A 23,450-nucleotide genomic window follows, 5' to 3' on the forward strand; every position below is an offset into this window, starting at 1 on the left:
CCTATAAAAGTGATGTAGCTACCCACTCCCTAGGTCTCTTTCTCCTCTTTCAAATGTTCAAAAAGGAAAATCTGTTTGATTTAGCTGTGCAATGGGGTGCATCCTCTTGTGCCAGCCAACTGTCTACACATGGCTTACTTGCCTGAGTCCAGGGAAGGAGTGAGGTTACATAGTACAAATAGGCCAGAGGGGGCTCTGTTGTGATGGAGGCAAGTTAGAATCTTTCGGAGGGGAGGATGGATGGAATCAATGACCTGCATCTTTGATACACAATTTATGTTTAAAATAATGTGGTAGGGGCACCTGGGTGGCTCAGTGGGTTAAAGCCTCTGCCTTTGGCTCAGGTCATGATCCCGAGGTCCGGGGATCGAGCCCCGCATCGGGCTCGCTGCTCGGCAGGGAGCCTGCTTCCTTTCCTCTCTCTCTGCCTCTCTGCCTACCTGTGGTTTCTGTCTGTCAAAATGAATAAAATCTTTTTTTAAAAAATGTGGTAAATACAAGAAGAACGCATTTGTTCTATCATGTTTGTTACTGAACGTGCAGGATTTGAGCTTCTTAATTGGTTTGGGAAAGGATTCTATGGACCTTGCCAGAGCAGAAGCCCAGTGTAGAGCAGCAATGAGTGAGATTCAATACATTTCTCCGTCAAGTGGGAACACAGACACTGAAGTAAATAAAAGGAGAGATTTTACTTGCCAGATTAACTGAATTAAAGTTGGCATTTTTTTTCTCTTAAAGATCTGAAGATATTTTCCAAAAGAATATGAAATACAGTATCTGTTTATGAGAAAATAAGTCCAGTAGTAGTTCAGACTTCTTCAAAATGACACCATCATTAGCTCCCTTATGTATTGTATCCAGCTATTACCTGAACAGTATGTGACCTTTGAACAAATCCTGGCTGAATAGTCTGGCTGCCCTGTTTCTATCCCATTTGCATTCTCCTGAGCCACAGCTGATTGGATCAAAGGTAGACATATGACCAAGGAGAAACAAGCGATTTCAGAAAATTAGGTTTTCTATCTCCATACTTTGCTAGCTGAGGCACATTAATGATGGAGCACTAGAGCAAAGATCTCTAAAATCTTGATACTGAGAGTCCTGAAATGTATTGATTCCCATCTTTCCTGTAACTTAATCATTCTCTGTTCCTTTATGGACTATGAAAGTATTTTTATAATGTAACTACTTTTAAAATATATTAGTGGTGCCAGGGTGGCTCAGTTGGTTAAGAATCTGCTTTAGGCTCAAGTCATGATCCTGGAGTCCTGGGATCAAGCATCATATTGAGCTCCCTGCTTAGTGGGGAGTCTGCTTCTCCTTCTCACTCTGCAACCCCATGCTCTCTCTCTCAAATAAATAAAATCTTTTAAAAAAGGAAAAAAGAATTTTTACTTGAGCAAATTCAATAGGTTTCTATTATGTTCATGCAAACATGTTCTAAGACCCATAGTTATTAAAAATAGTTTAATAATAGTAGTGTTCGTTAGAAAAAAATAGAGTATGTGTGTATGTGTTTAAAGCATGATTCAAATATCATTAAACTCCAGGATTGGAAGAAAATTGAGAAATTTGCTACTTAGAGCAAAAGACCAGTGCAGAGCAACAATGAGTGAGGTTCAAGACAGGTCTTTATTTATTAACAAAGATAAAACTGGGAGCTAAAAAGAATAAATAATTTGCCCATTTTCTTCTTCTAATTCAGAATTCTGGGTTCTTTCTACCAAGCAGTACCACTTCCCTGACACGAGAAGAGACAGCAATCATATCAGTAAGAAATGCATATTTCAAAGTTTCAATTATTTTTAATGCTTATTTTATTCTTAGAAGACTTGACTGCCACAGAACTGAAAATAAATTCTCCTATGTATTATAATATCTATACATAAGCAACATTTTATATCATGATTGCTGGATATCAAGGACATTCAGAAAAGAAATTACTGCAATTTAAAATGGAATTTTACTGACAAGTACTAAATTTTCGTCCCTGCTTATTCATTTTAAATCATATAATAAAGTGAATTTAATGATAGAATGATTCTTATGGGTATAGGAAAAAATTGCTTCCTCTTTGCTAAACCCATCAAAGGTAATTGAAGATTAATAATACTATATGTTGTAAAAATTGGCTTATTTTCACTAATGGAAGACACATCACCACTCAGATGTTATAGTCTGTGATTTGGAAAGGAAAAAGAAGTAGAATGCCTACAGACTGGACCGACCACATTATTTGTACAGCCCAGTGAAATACGAAAATATGGCACCTTGTTCAAAAAGGCAGAAAAAGTGCCCATGTGCTGCAGTGCTAAAGATACTAAAATACAAAATGTTTTTCTTTCTTCTTCTCCTCTATCTCAACTCATCTTGCTGTTTTTTAATATGTTACTTAATGTCTTGCACAGGGATACTTTCAAGATGAGGGCAGCTGCTCATTGGCACCTCAGGGCCCCATCCCATGACTGTGTACACTCACCATCCCCTAGCTGCCAGCTTCACCTCTCTACAGCTGCAGGACCTATATGCTGTGCCCTGGAAGGGACAGAAAGTCAGCCTTCCTTGGCATGGCCCATCACCCTAACCCATGGCAGACAGGCAGCCCCAGAAGTCTGCAGTCTCCACATCTAAAATGTGCCTTACATAGCCCTGTGATGGAAAGCCTCCACTTTCACCCGATGTCAACCTTGAAGTAGGGACCAAAACATATTCAGATCTCCTCAAAAGAAAATCCATCCATCAAATATTTATAGGTGATGCAGATTCTGCTGAAGATTTTGTAAGGGAGCCAGGGGAGGATTTCACAAACCACAGTGAATAGCACACAACTTTATTAATGCCCTCCTCCAATTTGTCCTTCTTCTCTTGTCCCATGGAGGGAGTAACAAAGATTCATCATTTTCCCCTAGATGATCCAACTTTCAAATCTTCCTCTGTGCACCACTACTATTCTCTCTCTTCTTTACTGCCTTAGTCCTAACCTGAACTATTGGCTTGAAAATGACTGCCTCTTAGCCAATATGTAAGACCAGGCAGTCCCAGAAATAATGGCTATTTAGATATAAAAGTTGTGCTCTGTGAACAGATTGGGTATGGCTGAGTACTAGAAGGAGAGGGGAAGGGCAACACGGGCAGCACTAATTCTTAGGTGAGAAAATGTGCACATCAGCTTAAAGTAGAGTCATATTCAGGACATTTGGGGGTTTCAGCATGGCACGAAGAAGAAAGTGAAAACAAAGAGAAGTCGAAAGAAAATGAAAAACCCCCACGATGTAACAATTGGCTTTGTTAAATTATTATCCTTTTGTTTCATCTTTGTCTGAATAAGACAGTGCAACAAACACACACAAACTAAACACAAAACTAATAAGTTAATTCAACAAATATTTTTTTAATTGTCTACTGTATGCCAAGCAGTGTTCAAGATAATTAGACCATATCAGAGGACAGAAGAAAGACTTGTCCCTGGGAAGCTTACATTTTAGTCAGGGAGCCAGACTTAACAAAAACACAATAAATAAACTATCCAGTGTGTGGGAAGATGATGATTGCTATGGGAAAGAAAAGGTACAATAGGGAAAGGGGATTAGGATCCTTGGGACTTGGTTGGGGATAATTTGCAGTATTAACTAAGGAGGCCAAGGCAAGCCTCATTGTGAAAGTAAAATTTAAGTGCAGACTTAAAGGAAGTGAGAGAGTTAGCTAAGCAAGTATCAGGAAGAAGAACATTCCAGGCAGAAAGCAAAGGTCACAGGGCTGGGTGTGCCTGACACCATCAAGAAAGAGCAGGGAGGCCAATGGTGGCGGGGGTAGGGTTAGAGCATGTAAAACGTGGTCGACTATAATAAGGGCTTTGGCAGTATTCTGAATGAAATGAGGAAGCCACGGAGTAGTTATGAAATGACGCGTTACGTTAACTCACAGAATTTAAGAGGATCCCTCCGGCTGCTATGGTAAGGAAATATTGCCTACGCGCAAGAAGAGAAGCCAAGAATTAGGAAGTATTAAAGTCATTCAGCTGAGAGAGGACTGTGGCTTTGAGCAGGATGGTGACGGTAGAGGTAGGGAGATGGGGGTGAGATTCTAGACATATTTTAAAGAGAAAGAGAGGAGCCAAAGGTGACTTCAAGGTTTGGGACTTGCACAATCAAAGAGACAGAGTGAAGCAATTGACCACAGTTACTAAAAATGCCTAGCTCTAAATGCACTACTACTGGGGAACAAAAATTTGTATTTGCTACAATATAATTTAGAATCTCTTTAATACTGCCTTTTCTAAACAATTACCTCATTGGTCAAAAGTCAGTTTCACAACTGTATATTTAATTTTGAATAAACTCTATTTACTAGATAGCCAGTTGTTATAGACAAAATTTGTTTTATTCTTCTAGCAGTAGAAAAGGAAACCGACCTCTATAGCATCTCTTATGCAATTCTTTTGGGCAATTCCTAAAATTGCAGTAGGTTGACTTTCTAGTTGTTGTTCATTTAAAAAATAACAAGGGCCGCTAGCATTTACCGAGCACTTATTATTCACCAGGTCATGTGCTCCATTGTTTCACATACATTGGCCTCATAGCACCCCTCTGAGGCTGGAATTGCTATCTTCATTTTAGACACAAAGAGGTTCAGAAAATGTTGAAATATTTTGCCTGGGCTAGTAAGTAGTGGAGCCAGGATTCTAACCTGAGTCTAAGCCTATAGCTTTTAAGAACTGTACAAATTGTCTCTCTACTTGACTGCTAAGGAGGGAGGGACCAGGGAAGGCATATAGAATTTCAGCACTTTTTGTCCCTAAGAATTATTGAAGCTTTAGGTTTCCCTCTGTCTTAAGTCTATTTGGGCTGCTATAACACAATACCAAAGATTGAGTGGCTTATAAACAGCATACATCTACTCACAATTCTAGAGCCTGGGAAGTCCCACCATTTGGTGTCTGGTGAGAACCCAATTCCTAGTTCATGGCCAGTCATCTTCTCACCATAACCTCCCATGATGGAAGGGGCACGGGAGTTCTGTGGAGCCTCTCTCATGAAGGCACTCATCCCATTCCATCTCCCCTCTCAAGACCTAATCACATATGACTTTGGCGGGGGTGGGGGGGCAATATTCAATCTATAGTAGCCTCTTCTGTGATTGATTAGTATAATTTTAAACGTGCCTATTTTTAATTGAGTTTCACTGGTCACATTCTAAGCCTTAGTTTCTCCATCTTTGAGACAGGAAGCTAGACTGGTGATTTCTAGGTCTTTAAAAATTTCAACTCTTGGGACTCTTGGGTGGCTCAGTTGCTTGGGTGTCTTCCTTTGGCTCAGGTCATGACCCCAGTGTCCTGGGATGAGTCCTGCATGGGGCTCCTTGCTCAGAGGGGAGCCTGCTTCTCCCTCCCCCTGCTGCTTCTCCTGTTTGTGTTCTCTTTCTCTCCCTAATAAAGAAGTAAAATCTTAAAAAAAAAAATTCAACTCTCTCAAGGTACATATCCTATCACTATGAGGTATTCATTGTAGAAGTTCTCAATGAGGTAGAAGTAAGAGAGCCTGGGAGGGGCAGCTGGGTGGCTCAGTAGGTTTAAGCTTCTGACTCTTGGCTCCAGCTCACGCCATGATCTCAGAGTCATGAGACAGAGCCTGGCAACAACTCTGTACTCAGTGAGGAGTCTGCCTGAGATTCTCAAGACTCTCTTTTACCTTCTGCCCCCCCACCCTTCATTCTGCCCCACCAAGCCCAAATTCTCTCTCTCTCAAGAATATAAATAAATATTTAAAAAGAGAGAGAGTGTAAGTGCCTGGGAATTTGACAGAACTTAGCCCTAAAGATTCTGATAGTTCCTCTAGATCCATTAGATCAGTGGTTTTTTTCTTTTCTTTTCTTTTCTTTTTTTAAGATTTTATTTCTTTGTTTGACAGAGATCACAAGTAGGCAGAGAGACGGTGGGGGGTGGGGAGCTGGTAAGCAGGCTCCCTGCTGAGCAGAGAGCCCAATGCGGAACTCATCCCAGGACCCTGGGATCATGATTCAAGCCAAGGGCAGAGGCTTTAACCCACTGAGCCAGCCAGGCACCCCATATCAGTGGTTTTCAGATTGTGTTCCTGGAGGAACACTGGATGAAAATGCCTGGGCTTTCCCAGCCTTTCAGTATCAGCCCATTTTTCAACCACAGTATGTCCACTCTGATCTGTTTTATAGAGTTGGATTCCATATAAGGTTTCAAAGAAAACAAAACCCTATCAGTCTACTTTGAATAATATGAAAACTGCCATTCTAATTAAGTGCTCCTTATACTTTAATGTGTATATGAATCACCCATGGGGAGTTCTAAAAATGCCGATTCTTATTTAGTGAGCCTGGGTTAAGGCCTGGGATTCTGCATTTCTAATAAACTCCTGGTGATGCCAAAGCTGCTGAGCGTGCTCAGATTACACTTTGAATATAACAAGCACTAGAATGATCTCTAGAGCTTTAAAAACTCTAATGGTTTTTCTACTCAAATGAAAAGTCTTTCCTTGGAATTTTCCTGAGAACAATTTTAGCTCAGGTTACCAAAATTGTAAATTTTAGGTTTCTTCTCCTCTTACTCCCCAAGTCTTTGTCTTCCTTTGTCTTTCCAACTGTCTATCTCATCCTCTCAATGCCTCTCTTTTCTTCATCTTTTGAAAAGTAGATACTGAACCTTTAGGACATGCATTTAAAAATCTTTCTACACACTGTGAATGTTGCGCCTCAGCCAGTTCCTCTCAGCAAGAGCTAACTATTGGAGGGTCTGCGAAATTTGCCACAAGTGAGTTATTTAAAGGTAGTTATGGTGACACTTTCTTCTAAATTTAGCAACTTAATGAACTTCTCCAGATTAAGGAGTAACTGTCTTGCACTCTTCCACCCTTTGTGTGAAAAATTTAGCACATACTTGAGACTGATTATTTTCTTTCCTGTGTTAGAGCCTTCAAACATTTCCTTTCTCAAAATACTTCCTCAGCTGCCTTTTCCCCACATTATCCTTTTTCTGCAAAGAGGAGGAAGGGTTTATCCACTTCTCAAAGCTTTGATTCCCAGCACTGTCTCCTCCTGAGCCTCTATACAGCCCTATGTCTCCACATCCAACTATCCAACCCAGGGGTCAGCAATTTTCTTCTGCAAAGGTCTAGATAGTAAATATTTTCAGCTTTGTGGTCCATAGGTTCTCTGCTGCAACTACTCAACTCTTTCTTGTGACGTCAAACCAGCCAAAGACAACACGTAAATGAATGTGTGTGGCTGTGTTCCATTAAAACTTTATTTACAAAAGCAGAAGGCAGGCCAGATTTGCCAACTCCCCTCCTACCCCTCAAGGCCATAAGTTTGCTGACCCCTGATCTACATGCATGTTGAAACTGGACTAGCCAGATTGTACAGCTCCTGGGAATTTGGAACTGGCACTGGGAAATGGAGTTAAGTAATAAATGTGGGTTGCTTAGCAGGAAAGTTGGGCAAACTGGGTGGAGGCCAGAAGTGGAGAGCAGGGGCCGCTATTTGGGACTGCCATAGTAGCATGCAAGCACACAAGTTAGCAGAGGAGCCCATCTGCAGAGGAAATGAAGCAGACATACAAAGAAAAGCTCAGATTAGAGACTGGAAGTTGAGAGAGAGAAAGGGGGAAGGAGGGTTCTTGTAATGTTGGCTTTGCTTTCCACAGTTTTGTCTCACAAAATCCCTGCCCATTTTTATATTCGTTCCTCCTTTACTTTAGCCAGCTGGTGCGAATTTCTGTTTCTTGCAACCAGATAACCCCTAACTAGAGCAACCTTTTACACTCCAGATATTCTAAATGACTGACAGTTCTCTGACTTGAACAGTTAGGCTCTCACATAGCTGAGGCTTTGCTAGGTGTAGTTCCACTCCCCATCCCCCACATTGCCACTTCTCCTCCATATTCTTTTCTTTCTGCAAAGTTTGCTCAGACATTATCTCCTATGGCTGAATTAGGACTTGGTTCCCACTGCTCCTTATGTAAAGCTTTGTCATTGCACTCATAATGCCACAGTATATTTTCTGATTTCCTTCTCTGTAGTTATAACTACAATTTTTATCCCTGTGCTGTGTACAGGGCTGGTACATAGTAAGAACTTAACGTAGAGGTAAAGCTACCCAGTGGTAAATAAATGTGTAACTTAAGGATAGGTTCTAACCACCCTGAAGGCTCCAGATCCTCAGCTGTCCCTTCCAGCTTCATGAGCCAAAACAGAAATAATATAAACTGATAAATTTATTCATATGTAAAGGACTATAGAAAAGTAGTTAATATGTCTTTATAATCGACTTTGCTAATTGTTGTTCAAACCTATGTTCTCACTGAATATTTTGTCTATTTTATCAATAGCAGAATATGTTAACATCTCATGCTAAAATTGTTGATTTTTTTACATTTGCTTTCAGTTTTGTAAAGTTTTTGTGCCATCATTTTCCAGCTTCAGACTATTCTATTAAAAAGTCAGTTCTAAATCTATTATTTCTTTAAAGATAAGCTCTTATATTCCCTACTTCCTCTTTAGATTTTTCTCTTCGTCTTTGGATTTTAGCATTTTTTTTTCATGATGTATCTACATGCCAACTGTATCCTGCTGGTGACTCATTAATTCAAATATTATTTCTGCCCAATACTATTTTTCCTTTCCTTCCAGAATTCCAACTACATGCATATTAAGCTTTATAACTATATCTTCTATGTGCTTTCCCTGTGTTGTGTATTTTCCATCCTTTTTCTTACACCTCATTCTGCATAGTTTCTTCTCAACTATCTTCTAGTTCACAAATTCTATCTTTATCTGTGTCTAATATGCTGTTATACCCAGCACTGAGTTCTTATCTTCAGCTAGTGAATTTTTTGGTTCTAAAATTTTCATCTGATTCTTTTTTTCAGGTTTCTAGTTATCTGTCTAAATTTTTATTCTTATGTTTTATTTACTTATACATAGAAAGCATTGTTATTTTAAAATCTGTGTCTGATAATTTCACTATCTGAATCCCTTTTGTTCAGTTTTTGTTGTTGTTTCTGTTGTTTTTTGTTTGTTTGTTTCTTTGTATGACTGATTATTTTTCACTGTGTACTAGATATAGTTTTTGTAAAATTGTACAAAGGATTTGAGGCCTAAAATGATATTACTTTACTCCAGAGAAAATTTCAGTTTGCTTCTGCCAAGGGCTTCAGGGAATTAGCTTAAAGGAATTAATCTAATCCAATCTCAGGGGTGAGATGATTTGAAATGGAGATGTCTCCCCTTTACTTCTAGGATATAACCACTTGGATTCCTAGTCCAAAGCAAGGGGGCTTCAACCCAGTCATCCTCCTTCCCACTTTGCATATCTTAAACTCTAATCACTATCCCCCATTCCTGTTCATACTCTCAGCAACCTTCTATGGAATATATAAGTGGGTTCACTGGGCCTCCATCAACCCTCAGGTCATGGACTATAATTTCTATCTAACACGTTCAAGCTGATATTTTTATATTTTGCTAAGTTTTTCCAGTGTCCTTAGTAAGACACTAGTCCTAGTAAGTGTCCTTAATAAGAAACTAGTGAGACACTAAGTCCTAAGTAATTTGGTCCAAATTACTGCCAATAACAGGGTCTATAGAAATGTAGGTTCTTGGGTACCTGGGTGGTTCAGTTGGTTAAGTGTCTGCCTTCAGCTCAGGTTTACGGTCCCAAAGTCCTGGGGTTGAGCCCTGAGTCAGGCTCCCTGCTTAGCAGGGAGTCTGCTTTTCCCTTTCCCTCTGTCTCTTCCCCTGGTTTGTGCTCTCTCTCGCTCACTCTCTCTCAAATAAATAAACTAAATCTTTATAAATAAATAAGATTTTAAAAAAGAGAAATGTAGGAGCGCCTGGGTGGCTCAGTGGGTTAAAGCCTCTGCTTTCAGCTCAGGTCATGATCCCAGGGTCCTGGGATCGAGCCCCACATCGGGCTCTCTGCTCAGCAGGGAGCCTGCTTCCTCCTCTCTCTCTGCCTGCCTCTCTGCCTACTTGTGATCTCTGTCTGTCAAATAAATAAATAAAATCTTAAAAAAAAAAAAGAGAGAGAGAGAAGTGTAGGTACTATCAAATACAGGCAGTTGAACTTAGGAAGTACACTGAAAAATATCCTCAAAGGAAAAAAAAAAAAAGAAGACCTTCATTAACAATTCCATCTTTTTAGCCCAAGTGGCAGACCAGTACTTAGGACTGTTGTATCCTAGTCCTGGCAGCTCGTAATTTGACAAAAGTTACTACTTTTATCAACAAATATCATTGTTATATTATATATCACCTCTGTCCCAAAAACTGTTCCAAGAAATTAGAATATAAGAATGAAAAAGATATGGTCATTGACTTCAAGGGGATTGAAGCCTACAATTGTTATCAGTAAACTGGTTATTTTTAGAATCACCAAGTCATGATTAAAGAGTCTTTGTTAAATATATGTAATACAATGATAAATATATTTAAAGTGTAAACACGTATATTCGAGTTTATATCATATTTAGCCTAAATATGAGGGCATTTCAAACAATATATTTTCTAATGCATTTGTCTTCCAGGGAGGTTTATTACTGAATATGTTCCTTTAAAGTATTTTGGAGAACGAAGAATACAAACTTTGAAAGATATCTTAAATGCCAGGATCCTCTTTTTCCAAAAGAGTTAAACTATGCCTTCATAGCCTTTTTACTCTTGTAAACTCCTGGGAAAAGCTACTCATTCTGAATCATCATTAGTTTTAATCAGAGCTTTTCCCTGATAGGTGTCCAAAGTCCTCTAAAATAGCCTTTAAATGTACAAGTGTCCCTGGACTCTAAACTTAAAGTGTGACAGATTTCCTAAGGGACCTGAGCTTTACCCACAGAGATTATTTAAATGTTCCCAGCCTCTCTACTGAATTAGTAGAGAGGACCAGCAGAGAGCTCTTAGTGGATGCCCATGCAGTACATTTATTATTTGACCTTGAACAAGTTACTTAAGTGTTCTGGATTTGTTTTTGCATCCATGATAAACTGGGCTCCTAGAAGACATCTTTAAAGTATATATTAATTCCAGATCTCAAATTCTGTGATTCTTCTAGAGTTGAGGAAGACTGTTTGGTCACCTGAGTTTAAAATTGATTAGAGGGGCAACTGGGTGGCTCGGTGGGTTAAAACCTCTGCTTTCAGCTTGGGTCATGATCCCGGGGTCCTGGGATGGAGCCCTGCATCGGGCTCTCTGCTTGGCAGGGAGCCTGCTTCCTTTCCTCTCTCCCTGCCTGCCTCTCTGCCTACTTGTGATCTCTGTCTGTCAAATAAATAAATAAATACATAATTGATTAGAAGAAAAAATAGAAACTAAAGTCCAATATATCAAGTAAGATGCTATTACAATAATCTGTAAGGAGATGAAGACCTATATTATATTAGGGATCACCATGGGCAGCAGAGATAAAACAAAGGACTAAGGTATGAGAAGGCCATGGCTCACCAGAAGCTACCTCCTCTCAATCTTCCCTTCGTTCCTCTGCTCCCTTTCTACTACCTTCTCCCTCCGGGAGACAAACCTTCAGTTTGTCCACATGAGGAGGCAATAGTGATTGCTCTAAAGGGAAAAAATGAAGCAACTCTTGCTTTAACTGAAGCTGACTGTTATTTACCTTGTGGCCTCTTACTCTAAATACAGTTATGAGGCCTTTCAGGACAGTGTAATGAGAACCAAATGGAACTGGCAGGTGATTTTGGACAAATCATACAGACACAGCATTCTCCTCTGGGGAATGAGGACTGAACACTTCCATTTTTGATTTTATACATTCTGATGCCTGTAATTCTTCTGTGTCTCTGTCATCCCCACAGCTTGACTTGTTTTATTATCAGTAGGAAGCTTGTTTCATAATCAGCTCACTTTATACTCACAGCCTGGCACATAGTGAATATTCAGTTAACATTCATTGCTCAGGAAGAATGTGAACCTCCCATGCATCAGTCACTATGCAGGTCTCTTCACCTTTTCTTTCAATCCATTCAGCAAATTTGTGAGATAGGTATAACTACTCTCGTTTTTGAAGATGTGGATATAGATATTCAGAAATCTAGTAATCAGAATCATAATCTTAGTAAGATGGAGCCTTAGTTCTGCCACTTACCTTATATTTGTCAGGTTATTTTTCTAAGCCTCGGCTTCCTTATCTGTAAAGTGGGAATTTGTAAGAGTTAGGATAGGGTTTGCAGATTTAGCAGAAAAAAACAAACAAACAAACAAACAAAAAACACACATACAAACCACCAGAAGTGTATCCCCAAATGGAACATTCTCTTGTTTAAAAAATATGATTCTGTATTTATCTGAAATTCTGATTTAATGGACACTCCTGTGTTTTATCCAGCAATGCTATCTTAGCATTATGATTATTACAACGCATGTCAAAAATTTAGCTCAGTCCCTAGCACTTGGTGAGGGCTCAATAAATGCAATGCTTACTAAATTTTGGATCTGATTCCAACCCTTTTTTTTTTCCACCACAAACACGCTGAGCTCAGTTTTCACTTAAAATTTCAGTCAGGCGAGTGTAATAACGACTTTTTAGTTCATATTAATGTTTTACCGTTCCTACAGCGCTTTCAAAGTCTGGCCAATGGCGGAAAGCTCTTGGGGAAGCCCCCAGAAGCTCCTGCTGTTGGAGGTCTACAGGGTAGTCCCAGCACCGGGGAGGCCACGCTAGCCCCGCCTCCGCACCATTTCGGCCACTCAGGGGCCGTGCCGCGCCCCGCCGCCCTCCTATAGGTCCTTCCGGGCAGGCGAGGCCTTTCCATTTTTCCCGCCTTCCCAGCCCCTCCTCAGCCCGAAAGCAGCACTGGCCCACAACGTCTCCTCCCTGCCTTCCGTGCGAACCCCGCCCTTCCGGACACTGCATCACCCTTCCTTCCCATCAGCAGTTCAGAGCGGCCGGCGAGGTCCCGGGCCGGCCCTTAGGTAGGAGGTGGGAGGGGACACCGGGGGGCGGGCCGAGCCCCCTCCGGAGTGGTCGCAAGAGGCGGGGACCAGAGGGAGGGGCGGGGCTAATCTCCTTGGCGCCGCGTTGCCATGGCATCGGGGGAGGGTGCAGGGAGGGGGAGGAAGCGAGCGGGAGGGGGATGTGGTGCTGCCGCGGCCGCCACCGCAGCTGCCGCTGCCTGCTCTTTGCCGCGTCTTCCCGGAGGCGGCTGCTGGGAGCCGTCGGGAGCAGCTGCGCTGCTCTGCCATATTGTGTCTTCCCCTGCCCGTCCCTCGCCTCCCCGCTGCGGCGGTCGAGCAGACGGTGAGTCCCGTGCGGAGTGGCGCCCTCCTGGGCGGGCGCCGCCGGGCGGCCGCGCTCCTAGCCCCGGCCCGCCGCGCAGTTCCCGGGCGCGGAGGCAGCGCGTGCGGTTGGCGCTCGGCGTGGGGCGCGGAGGCGGCTGTCCCGTGACGCGCCCGCGGCTGTCCCGTGACGCCCCCGGACATTTTTGTCCTGTGAGGAATTGGCGCCGGCATGGGGGTCTCCCCTGCGCTTGGCTTGGGTCCTGCGTGGGTTCCCGGGGGTGTCAAACTAAGGGGAGCGCGGCCCCGTGAGGAGTTAGGAGTTTTTCGTGAGAGGTAATGACTGCCCCGGAGCGGGTGCCGCGCGGCGGGATCCGTGGCTAGGGGTGCCGGCTCTCCGGTAAGGCTCGGGGGTGGCCCTGAGGACGCTTAGGGCTCCACTCGGGGCGAATCTGCTGTTAGAGGAAGTGCCCCAAGCCCCTCGGGAGTGTGTGCAGCACCCCCTCCCCCGCCTCCAAGTGGAGCGAGACGTGCCGGGCGTGAAGTCTTGGTCCGGCCCCAGGCGGCCTGACTGGGCCGGGCCAAGTAGTGCCCGGGGAGGCGCCAGCCGCTGCCTGGAGTGAACTTGTTAAGCCCAGGAGCTGCCGGGCGTTGGGGGTACAGGGGCGGGTCCCGGATGTGGGGGTGGCCGACCCCGGCACCCTCTGGCCCCTCCTCCAGCGGGCGCCCTGGGGGCCTCGCCGGGTGGCTGTCTTAGTGGGGTGCGAGTTAGGGTTTTTCTGCGCTGCAATATGGACACTTCCTGTTCGCCAACTCTCTTGGGCCCGTGGTTACTTGTGCCCTTCTGTCTTGTGTCTGGGAGGGTGAGAGGTCGTAGGCGAGGCCCTCCGCGTGCTGGGTTCGCCCCACCGCAGCAGCAGCAGCGAGTCTGAAACCCTGGGGGGGGGGGGGTCTGGAGAAAGCGGGCCCCAGTGCATAACCCTCCATCCTCTACTGTTACTCAACTCCACCTCTTTTACCCCTTCGCAAAATGCCTCTGTTCCCATCTAGCTCGCGGGAGTGAGCTTAGCGAATTCAGTGGGGTGCACACTCGGGATCTTCTTGGACCTGATTTTTGATTTGAAGTCTCTTTAAAGCAGCCCCTGTACTTCGTTTTCACCTTACAGGAAAAAAAGTCTTATCATGCAAAGAAACGGCATGGTCTTTTTTCTACCCCAACTCCGCGGTGGAGGGAGGAGGAAGGTTATTTGTTTCCAGGTTAGTTTGTGCTGTTTCTCCTGTCTTCCTTCTGATTGTGACAGCCACGTGGCCGGCTGAGTGTAATAGAGTGCCCTAGCGCCACTAGATGTGAGGCTTCACTGGTACCCGGGGCTTTGCAATCGTGCTGTAGCCTCAAATCCACATTTATTTTGGTGTTTTCGGAGATGAGGAAGTGGAAAAAGCTGAACTGTTCATGTCTATCTCTGTTCCGTCCGAATTATAAGACTTACCTGTTACCTTGCAGTCCTTCTAAGGGTATATATTGACGTGGTTTTTTTGCCTTCTTGTGCTGTTTTGATGATTCAGCTCTACAAGCTCAGCAGTATTAGGTACCGTTAAGAGGTGGTGGGGCAATAGAGTAGAACATTATGGAGTTCCCCAACTCTGGAAAAAAAAAAAAGTCGTTTGTATTTCAAAAGCGTTAGTGAGGGGTTCTATGCAATAAGAAATAATCATGTGGAATATTTCTTTTTGAGTTTTATAAAAGTCTTATTTTTTTCTTCTTACATAAAAATTCTGACCTGGAAAAATATATTATTAGTGAAAATACTTGTTTAGGGATGAAGTAAATACCCGTTTGATTTGTGTGTACGCACTTTAAGCTTTTTGGGGAAAGTTTTAATAGTTAATATGAATGTTAACATGAACAGATTTTATTTTAAGGAATGACATTTAATTTTAAAATAGAAGGTCAAAGGGTTGAAGATGAAAAAAATCCAAACTTTTGGAGAGTTGGCGAATTTTAGAATTTAGGTGTAATCTCTGGACACTAACACATCATGTTTCATTTTGTAAAAGCTTTGGTGGATTTGAATTATTTCTGTAACATATGTTTTTATTTGAATCAGTTTTACTTGAAGGGTGCTAAGCCACAGGAAACATTTAGAATGTGTAAAAGAATTATGTACAGAAGTTACAGCAGCACCCTTTATTAGAATTTAATTATGCCGTAACAATGGTTCTCAATCAATGAAATTAATAAATAAAAAGGTTAGAGAGGCTTCAGTGCAGAGAAGATAATGTTATTGAGAAATTAGTATATGTGTTGACCACTGAGAGGAATGCTTAGTTGAGAAAGAAAAGTAAATGAGGTGATGAAATACTTATATAAAGCAGGAAGCACTGAAAACATATGCTGTCTGACACATTATTAGTTATGGGCTTCAACTATCGAATGAAACTTTAAAAAGTGCTGTCCAAACAGGACTTAGCTCTTGTTCGTATGGTAGCTTAGCTACTCATAGTATGTATGTTGTGTGTTGCTTTTAGATTGTTGTCATATTGGTAACTGGGTTTTGCACAAATGCAAAAAGTCCTCCCGAAATAAAGCTTCAGGGGCCCAGTGCTTTGCTCATTTGTTAGGGGAAAAAACAGAGGTCTATGATATGATCCCTATTCTTCAGTTGAAGAGAACAGACTAACAGCAATGAAAATAAGAATTTATATTGTGAGAGAATATAGTTAGGAGTTAAATTTTATAATGCAGGCAAGTACTGTAAAGCTTAAAAGGAGAAGGAACCTACAGGGTTTTGACTGGGGAGGCTTCTTCAAGAAATAAGGCTCTTGCTTTCTAAAGTCTAACCTATGTTATTCCACTCTTAGGTCAAACATGAATACCAAATTTCTTCTCAGGACTTTCCCAACTTTGGTTCCTGTCTTCTCCTATCTTATTTTCCAGTAACCTTCAGGAACTGTTCTTTAATTACTACTTCAGTGTTGTAAAAGAATTTTACTTCTTCTTACCTTTGCTGGTGTAACATTTTTCTGTTGGAAATGTACCTGCACACATCCTCTTAACCATGCAAGAAATAATTGATCTTGAGTCTTGGCTGTCCTTAGAGCCTTAGAATCAAAGAAATACAGACCTGCTTTTACTTCTCCAACTGATAATTCTTTACCTTCTCAAATTGCATATAATTCTTTTGGCTATAGCATTCTATACTGCCTTGTTTTCACTTAATGAATACTTTTTGAGCCCTTACATGTGGCAGGCACTGTTATAGGAACTGAAGTTAAGCTTTGAATGAGAAATATTCCTGTGTTCTTTGTTAGTCTTTTTTTTTTTTTAGGTTTTATCACCCCCAAGGAGATTATAAAGTCTTTGACCACCCAGAAGAATCTTGTTTTCTTGTGTATATGTGATATGTTTAGTGAGTATTGAGTTATTTTCTGAATAAAGGAAAGGCTTATGGTATGACGTAGAGAGATGGATGGAAGGATCTTTACAGTGAAGGTACAAAAAAGCATAAGCAATTATGGATGGCCTTGAAAGTATCACTTCTGAATTTAAATATGGTTTAGTTGAAAGAAAGTGTTTGAGCCTGCGTTTATGATAAAATCCTTATTTGAGGAAGATTCATTTGAAGTAGTGTGTACTACTGATTATAAACTGTGGGGTGGAGAGGCATAACTTTGAGAGGGAAGTTTGTTTGGAAGAGGAGCTTTATCAAGAAGATGAGGAGTTTAGTTAGTTGAGTGTAAGGTCAGTGGGAGATAACAAGGGGGAAATGACCTTAAAGTGATAAAGATTAGAGATGTGGGATAGTCCATGCAATACAGAATGACAGCTAATGTTATGAATTTTTGTCACAGAGTGAAATGAAATGTTGAGGACCAAGAATGATACTTTGGGAAACTAAAATTCAGAGGGCTTTTGCTTTGGCCATATTGTCACGTCGTAATTAGTACTATAGACTTATACGATGCCTATAGGGTGTTTTATTAATAACTTTATTTCCACTACAGGAGAATGCTATCTTTGTCTTACCACCAAACATAAAGAGACTAAAAGAATATTTATCATCATTACTCCCAAGGGATTTTGATTCATTCCTTATTTTCCTTACTCTGTTTTTATTTAAATAAAACTTTTTTAGATTAGTTTTATATTTACAGAAATGTTGCAGGACAGTACACATGAGTATACCTTACTCAGTTTCCATTTCATTTTCTTTTTTTCTTTTTTTAAGATTTTATTTATTTATTTGACAGACAGAGATCACAAGTAGGCAGAGAGGCAGGCAGAGAGAGAGAGAGGAGGAAGCAGGCTTCCCGCTGAGCAGAGAGCCCGATGCGGGGCTCCATCTCAGGACCCTGGGATCATGACCTGAGCCGAAGGCAGAGGCTTTAACCCTCTGAGCCACCCAGGCACCCCTCCATTTCATTTTCGTTGTTAACTTCTTATATTACTGAATATAAGATTACTTATATTATTTATATTACTATGGTACATTTGTTATAACTAAGGAAACAAAATTGGTGCATTTCTAATAACTAAGCCATATACTTTATTCAGATTTCACTAGGTTTTTCCTAGTATGCTTATTCTGTTCCAGAATTCCAAATTCTCAGGCTTTTCTTGTTTTTATGACTGACAGTTTTGGGGAGTACTAGTCAGAAACATTAGAGAATGCCCCTCAATTGAGATTTGTCCACTGTTTTCTTCGTGATTAGGCTGGGGTCATGGGTTTTAGGGAGGAAAACAACAGAGGTGAAGTGCCATTCTCATCACATTACTCCAAGAGTACATACTAACAATACGATAAAATTGATGATAATCTTGATCACTCTTTGAGGTCTTTGCCACATTTCACCCCCACCTTCCATATTTTACTGTTTTAGAAGCAAGATGCTAAGCATATCCCATCCTCAAGGCCTTAACCTAATTTGGATTCATATATTTTCCCCCCTCAACCTAATTTTCTTTTCCATAAATAAACATTTAAACTTGGATAGATATATTTTGAGCATCTACTGCATTTCAATGCTAAGAATATAGTGGTGAGCAGGAGATGTCATTTCTACTTTTCTGGAGTTTGCCTGAACAAAAACATAGAATTTATCCCCACACCTTACATAGGTGTTGATTTCACTGTCAGTTATAAATGTAGTGTTATAATAATGTGTTATTGAGAGTATTATCAATAAAATAGTGCTAGTTTTATTGGACAAAAATTTGATTAAAGGCATGTTGAATGAGAATTTCAGTTAATTTTTTTTTACTTTGAATTCTTACTGAAGTTCTTTCTAAAATGTTTTTAATACATTATATCTTTCACACTATTTGTACAGCCCACTGAGCATAATTTATTATTTAAGTTAGAATTTTGACACAGAGCTAATATAGTACTTCTGAGTTTTATTTGTAACCTTGGAGGTAGTGAATTGAGAAAATTGATAAACTCATATCCTTGTGGTTTTTTTATCTTAAAAGAGGAAATACAGAAAAAGAAGTGATTTCTTGTAAATATTTTTCTATTCCTTTTGTCTGTCCCCGCCTTTGTCCAGCTCCTCCATCCTCAAAAGTTCAGTTTGAATGCGACCTCTTATATAGTTATTGAACAACATTTATTAATAATCATAGCAGCAATCAGTACCTTTTATTGAGCACCTACTGTAGTCTTATGGAATTATACTATATATATAGTATATAGAGTTTATTAATTCCCTATAAAAACCTTACAGGAAATATTTTTTTCTTATTGATAAAAAGAAAGATAATGAAAAGTTATATAAATGCACTGCTGGGTATTTGAATTCAAGTCTGGAGACTTTAAAAATGCATATTCTGGGGTACCTGAGTGGCTCAGTTGGTTGAGCTTTGGGCTCATGATTTTGACTTAGGTCATGATCTCAGGGGTCCTGAGGTCTAGCCACATGGGCTCCATTCTCCATGGGGCATCAACTTGAAGATTCTCTCCCTCTACCTCCCTCTCCCTTCTCACTCTCTCTCTCTTTTTCTTAGATAAATAAATAAGTCTTTGAAAAAAAATGCATATTCTAGGTACTGTGACGTGAAGTCTTTTAAAAAAGAGTTATTTGCCAGGATGAGAAACATCTTGATCTGTCTCCAGGAAGGAGTAGGTAAAAATACAGGGTAGGGAGAGGAAGCTAATACTAATTTCCAGGACATTTTCACTCATTTGATGCCTAATTTATAGAATGCCTCATCTAGGAGTGCTACTACTTTATTGTTATAATGAGTTAAGTAACTGGTGTTAACTCCTTGGGACTCAAGGAGGTTAAGTCACTTCTCAGATTGTATAAGCTTATTGGCTGATGGGTCTGTTTGATCTCAAAGCCTTGCTCTTTGACTTTTCTGGTACAGGATGCTGCTATATTTTCTGGTACAGGATGCTGCTATATTTATTCATTTATTTAAACATTTGCTTACTAAATGGTCTGTATGAGAGCATAAAAATGAATATATTGAGTTCTACCTGCAAGGATTTATAGTCTAGCGCAGTATTTCCTAAGTGGTTGATAGAACCATTGTAGTAAACTGTAATCAGCATTTCTTAAAAAAAAAAAAAAAAATAGAAAATTTCAATGTATTGTATATGGTAAGTGTAAAAGTGTAGTTTCATTTTGTATCAGTTATATATATATATATCATGGTTTTCTAGGTATGTCATAAACAGCAAATAAGTTCCATAATAGGGTTCTGTATGGGGTGATAAGGAAGCACGGTGGAAAAGCAAATAATTCAAGGAGGGCTGGAAGATGACTTTAAGCAGTTGTAACAAATGGGGTAGAGAGCCTTAAATACATCTAAAAGCCTGAAGGAATAAAAGAGCATAGTATATTCAGGAACTTGAAGTGGTGTGAAATACTGGCATACAGGAGCCAGATTTTTCTAGGAGCTTATAGGTTACTGTACCAAAAATTTTAGATTTTACTAGCCCCATGATTTTCTAGAGTCTCATGGTGTTCTTTTGTTAAAGAACAAATACATGTATATATTTGATTGTATCATATAAGCCAGAAGCAGTTTTAGCAAAAGACAATTTGAACTGCAGTGCCCGAGTGGCTGAGTTCATTAAACGTCTGCCTTTGGCTGAGGTTGTGATCCCAGGAACCTGGAATCAAATCCCATATTAGGCTCCCTCCTCAGTGCAGTGTCCGCTTCTCTCTCCTGCTCCTCCTCCAGCTCATGCTTTCTCTGCTCTTTCCCAGAAAGAAAGAAATAAAATCTTGAAAAGAAAATAAAATTTGACCATATAACATGTATGCGGTATAAAATGGTGCCCATGAATATAACTGTTGATGAAAACAATCAAAACCAAAAACTGGTTAAGCAATTTTGAGGTGGCTATCAGGTAAATGTTCCTCTTTTACTTTTCCTTGTATTTTGTTATCTGTTAGCCATTGCTACCGACCAGTGGTAGCAGGTGCTAACGTTTTAAGAGAAACTTTGTAATTGTTCAGTATTCCTTTGAATTAGAAAGACAGTCATTTTTGCAGTTTTGAGGACACTTGGGCCAAGCTATTGGGATATTAATGTCAGACCCATTTCTGAAGGCAGTGTTCACAAATTTTGCCTACAGCTGTTTTTTGTTTAGGTTACTTTTGTTACTTTTTTTTTTTTCTTCAAATTTTGCATTATTTGCCAACATTTAAATATTGGTACATTTCACATGCAATGACTAGAGTTCTGTCATCTCTGGAAAAATTGAACATTGTAGCAACAATGGTTTCCTGTTCCTACATGGTGGTAATTGGCTAACCCTTATTATAAGGAGTTGCCTTCTTTTTGACAGTTTCCATCATTCTCTATTGTCTTAACACCAGATCAACTTCATTCATTTGTTGCCTACCTTGTCCTTGTAAGGCATTTAAATTGCCTGTGTACTGTACATTGTGAAGAGTTTTTAAAAGGGGCTTTTGGTGTTTGAAAGATCATTCTGCCATTACTGGAAAGGATAGATTGGAGGAATATGAGAAGGGTCTGGTTAGAATATTAATGCAGTAGGACAGGTGAAAAGCCCTTTCTTCTGTACCTGCAGTACTTTGTACCTTTTCTCAAAACACACACTATATATAGCTTTCTATTATAGGTGTTATTTATTTCTTCAAGTGAAGTGTAAATACCTCATACATTACATATCCTGGATAAATGTTTGTTGAATTTAAAATTTTATTTATTTGGAAGACCATCATATTTGTTGCAAAGATGAGTTCTCCAGGCAGTTTTAGAGTATCTCTTAAAAAAGACCCTTTTATGTATTTTTTATGTATGTAGTTAATTCTAAGAATTAGTCAATGTCAGATACTTTTTAAAGTATGTGTTACATGTGAGAAACAGAACAGGTAGGTACTCTGTATTGAGATAGTAGACTTAATTCACCATCCTGTTTGCCAAACATAAGGACAAAACATTGTGAGAAAATTTGTCCCTTGGTTTGCCACGTCATTTTATGAAGTTGGTTTGAAGATAATTCCAAAAGGTTTTTTTTTGCACCTGTTTTCCTTTGATACCTAGTAGTTTTAAATTAATTTATCTGTAGTTTTTGATTTTCCTAAATTCCTTTTTTACCCTTTTTACTGTAAAATAAAATGTAGATGTAGAAAACAAATGTGTAGCTTGGTGAATTATCATAAGACCGACACCTATGCAACCATCTTCCAGGTTAAGGGATGGAATTTTGCCAGCTACCTTAGAAGCCCTTCCATATCTGCCTCTTTCCCAAACATAACTTCCTTCCCTCAAGAAATAACTGCTATTCCTGACTTTTTTTGAAAGTCTCTTAATGTTCTTTTTTGTTTTATTACCAAGTATATATCCCCAGACACTAGAATTCAGCTTGCACACTTCCTTCCTCTTCATTTCTTTTTGACTCTTTTCTTTGCACCTTCTGTTTTTAAGGCTTTATCTTGTATGTTTATTTTTTCTTCTACTTTTTAAGTAGAAAAATCACTTTAAGTAGAAGAATCATTTCATTTCTGAAATGATTTTCTCTTTTTTATAAATCCAGATTCTTTCCTGAACTCTTGTCAATTTATTTCTTAGTTTTTTATTTTGATAAATGTTTTTCTTTCGGGTCTTGTATAATTCTTTTAAGTTCTTTTTGAAATAGAAGCTCATTTTTATTTCTCCTATGCGCATCCCTTTCTGGCATGCTTTAGTTATCTGTAGGATGTTATTGTATCCCACCACCCCCTTTTAAAAAAAAATTATTACTCTGTGTGTGTGTGTGTGTGTGTGTGTGTTGAGTACATTTAGCATGAGACCTACCCTGTTAAAAAAATGTTTAAGTGTACAGTATAATATTGTTAACTGTAGGCACTGTATTGTACAGCAGATCTCTAGAATTTACTCATCTGGCGTAATGGAAACTTTATACCTATTGAACAACTCCCATTTCCCCCTCTCTCTTGCTTCTATGAGTTTGACTCTCTTCCTGTTTCTTTTTTCTTATTGTAACTTTGTATGATATTCAGCCCCAATACTTGGACTTGTTTTTTATAAAGAAATAGTTTTCTTGAACTTGTAGGAGGAGACTTAGTTCAGATAGCTCTTCTGACTGCACAGATTTCTCTTTTGTTGTTTTTGTGCACCATTAAAAAAATGGTAGATGGCTTTCTGAAATTTCCTGGCTCTGTTCTACTCTGACACTTCTTTTTTTTTTTTTTAAAGATTTTATTTTATTTATTTGTCATAGAGAGAGAAGCGAGAGCAAGCACAGGCAGACAGAGTGGCAGGCAGAGGCAGAGGGAGAAGCAGGCTCCCTGCCAAGCAAGGAGCCCGATGTGGGACTCGATCCAAGGATGCTGGGATCATGACCTGAGCCAAAGGCAGCCGCTTAACCAACTGAGCCACCCAGGCATCCCTACTCTGACACTTCTATTTGGACCTTCTCTTCCTGTATCTTGTTTGTCCATAACCTGCTCAATTTTATTTTCATTCCCAGCACTTACTCTTAAGTGTAGGCTCTATCCTGAAAGACAGCCCCAAGTGCCAGATTCAAGGGACCTAAGAGGATCAGACTGCTCCAGGCCTGTATGCCTTATTGTGAACTGCTTGCACTTAGTACAGGAGTGATTTTAGCTTCTCACAAATTGTCTCTCACTGTTTTCCACTGAATACCTTTTGGCTGTTTTGTACTTCTGTTCTCAAATTCTTCATATATCTCATTGTTTCCCCCCTGCTTTCTCTCACTTAGA

At 40.1% G+C, this 23,450-nt stretch overlaps 1 protein-coding gene across 3 annotated transcripts in view; it reads left to right on the plus strand.

Moving 5' to 3' along the window:
* The first annotated feature begins 12,872 nt into the window (after positions 1-12,872).
* Positions 12,873-23,450, plus strand: part of FOXN2 (forkhead box N2) — a 67,486-nt gene continuing 56,908 nt past the window's right edge. The window contains exon 1 of one of the 3 annotated variants that reach the window (XM_044263900.1): positions 12,873-12,944. The gene's annotated coding sequence lies outside the window, so the exon portion shown is untranslated. Of the gene's footprint in view, positions 12,945-13,143; positions 13,270-13,618; positions 13,648-23,450 lie in introns of those variants that run through there. The other 2 variants (XM_044263899.1, XM_044263901.1) reach the window with 2 other exon arrangements.

The sequence above is a fragment of the Neovison vison genome, chromosome 8 (genome assembly GCF_020171115.1).
Source record: "Neovison vison isolate M4711 chromosome 8, ASM_NN_V1, whole genome shotgun sequence".
NCBI classification, from domain to species: domain Eukaryota; kingdom Metazoa; phylum Chordata; class Mammalia; order Carnivora; family Mustelidae; genus Neogale; species Neogale vison.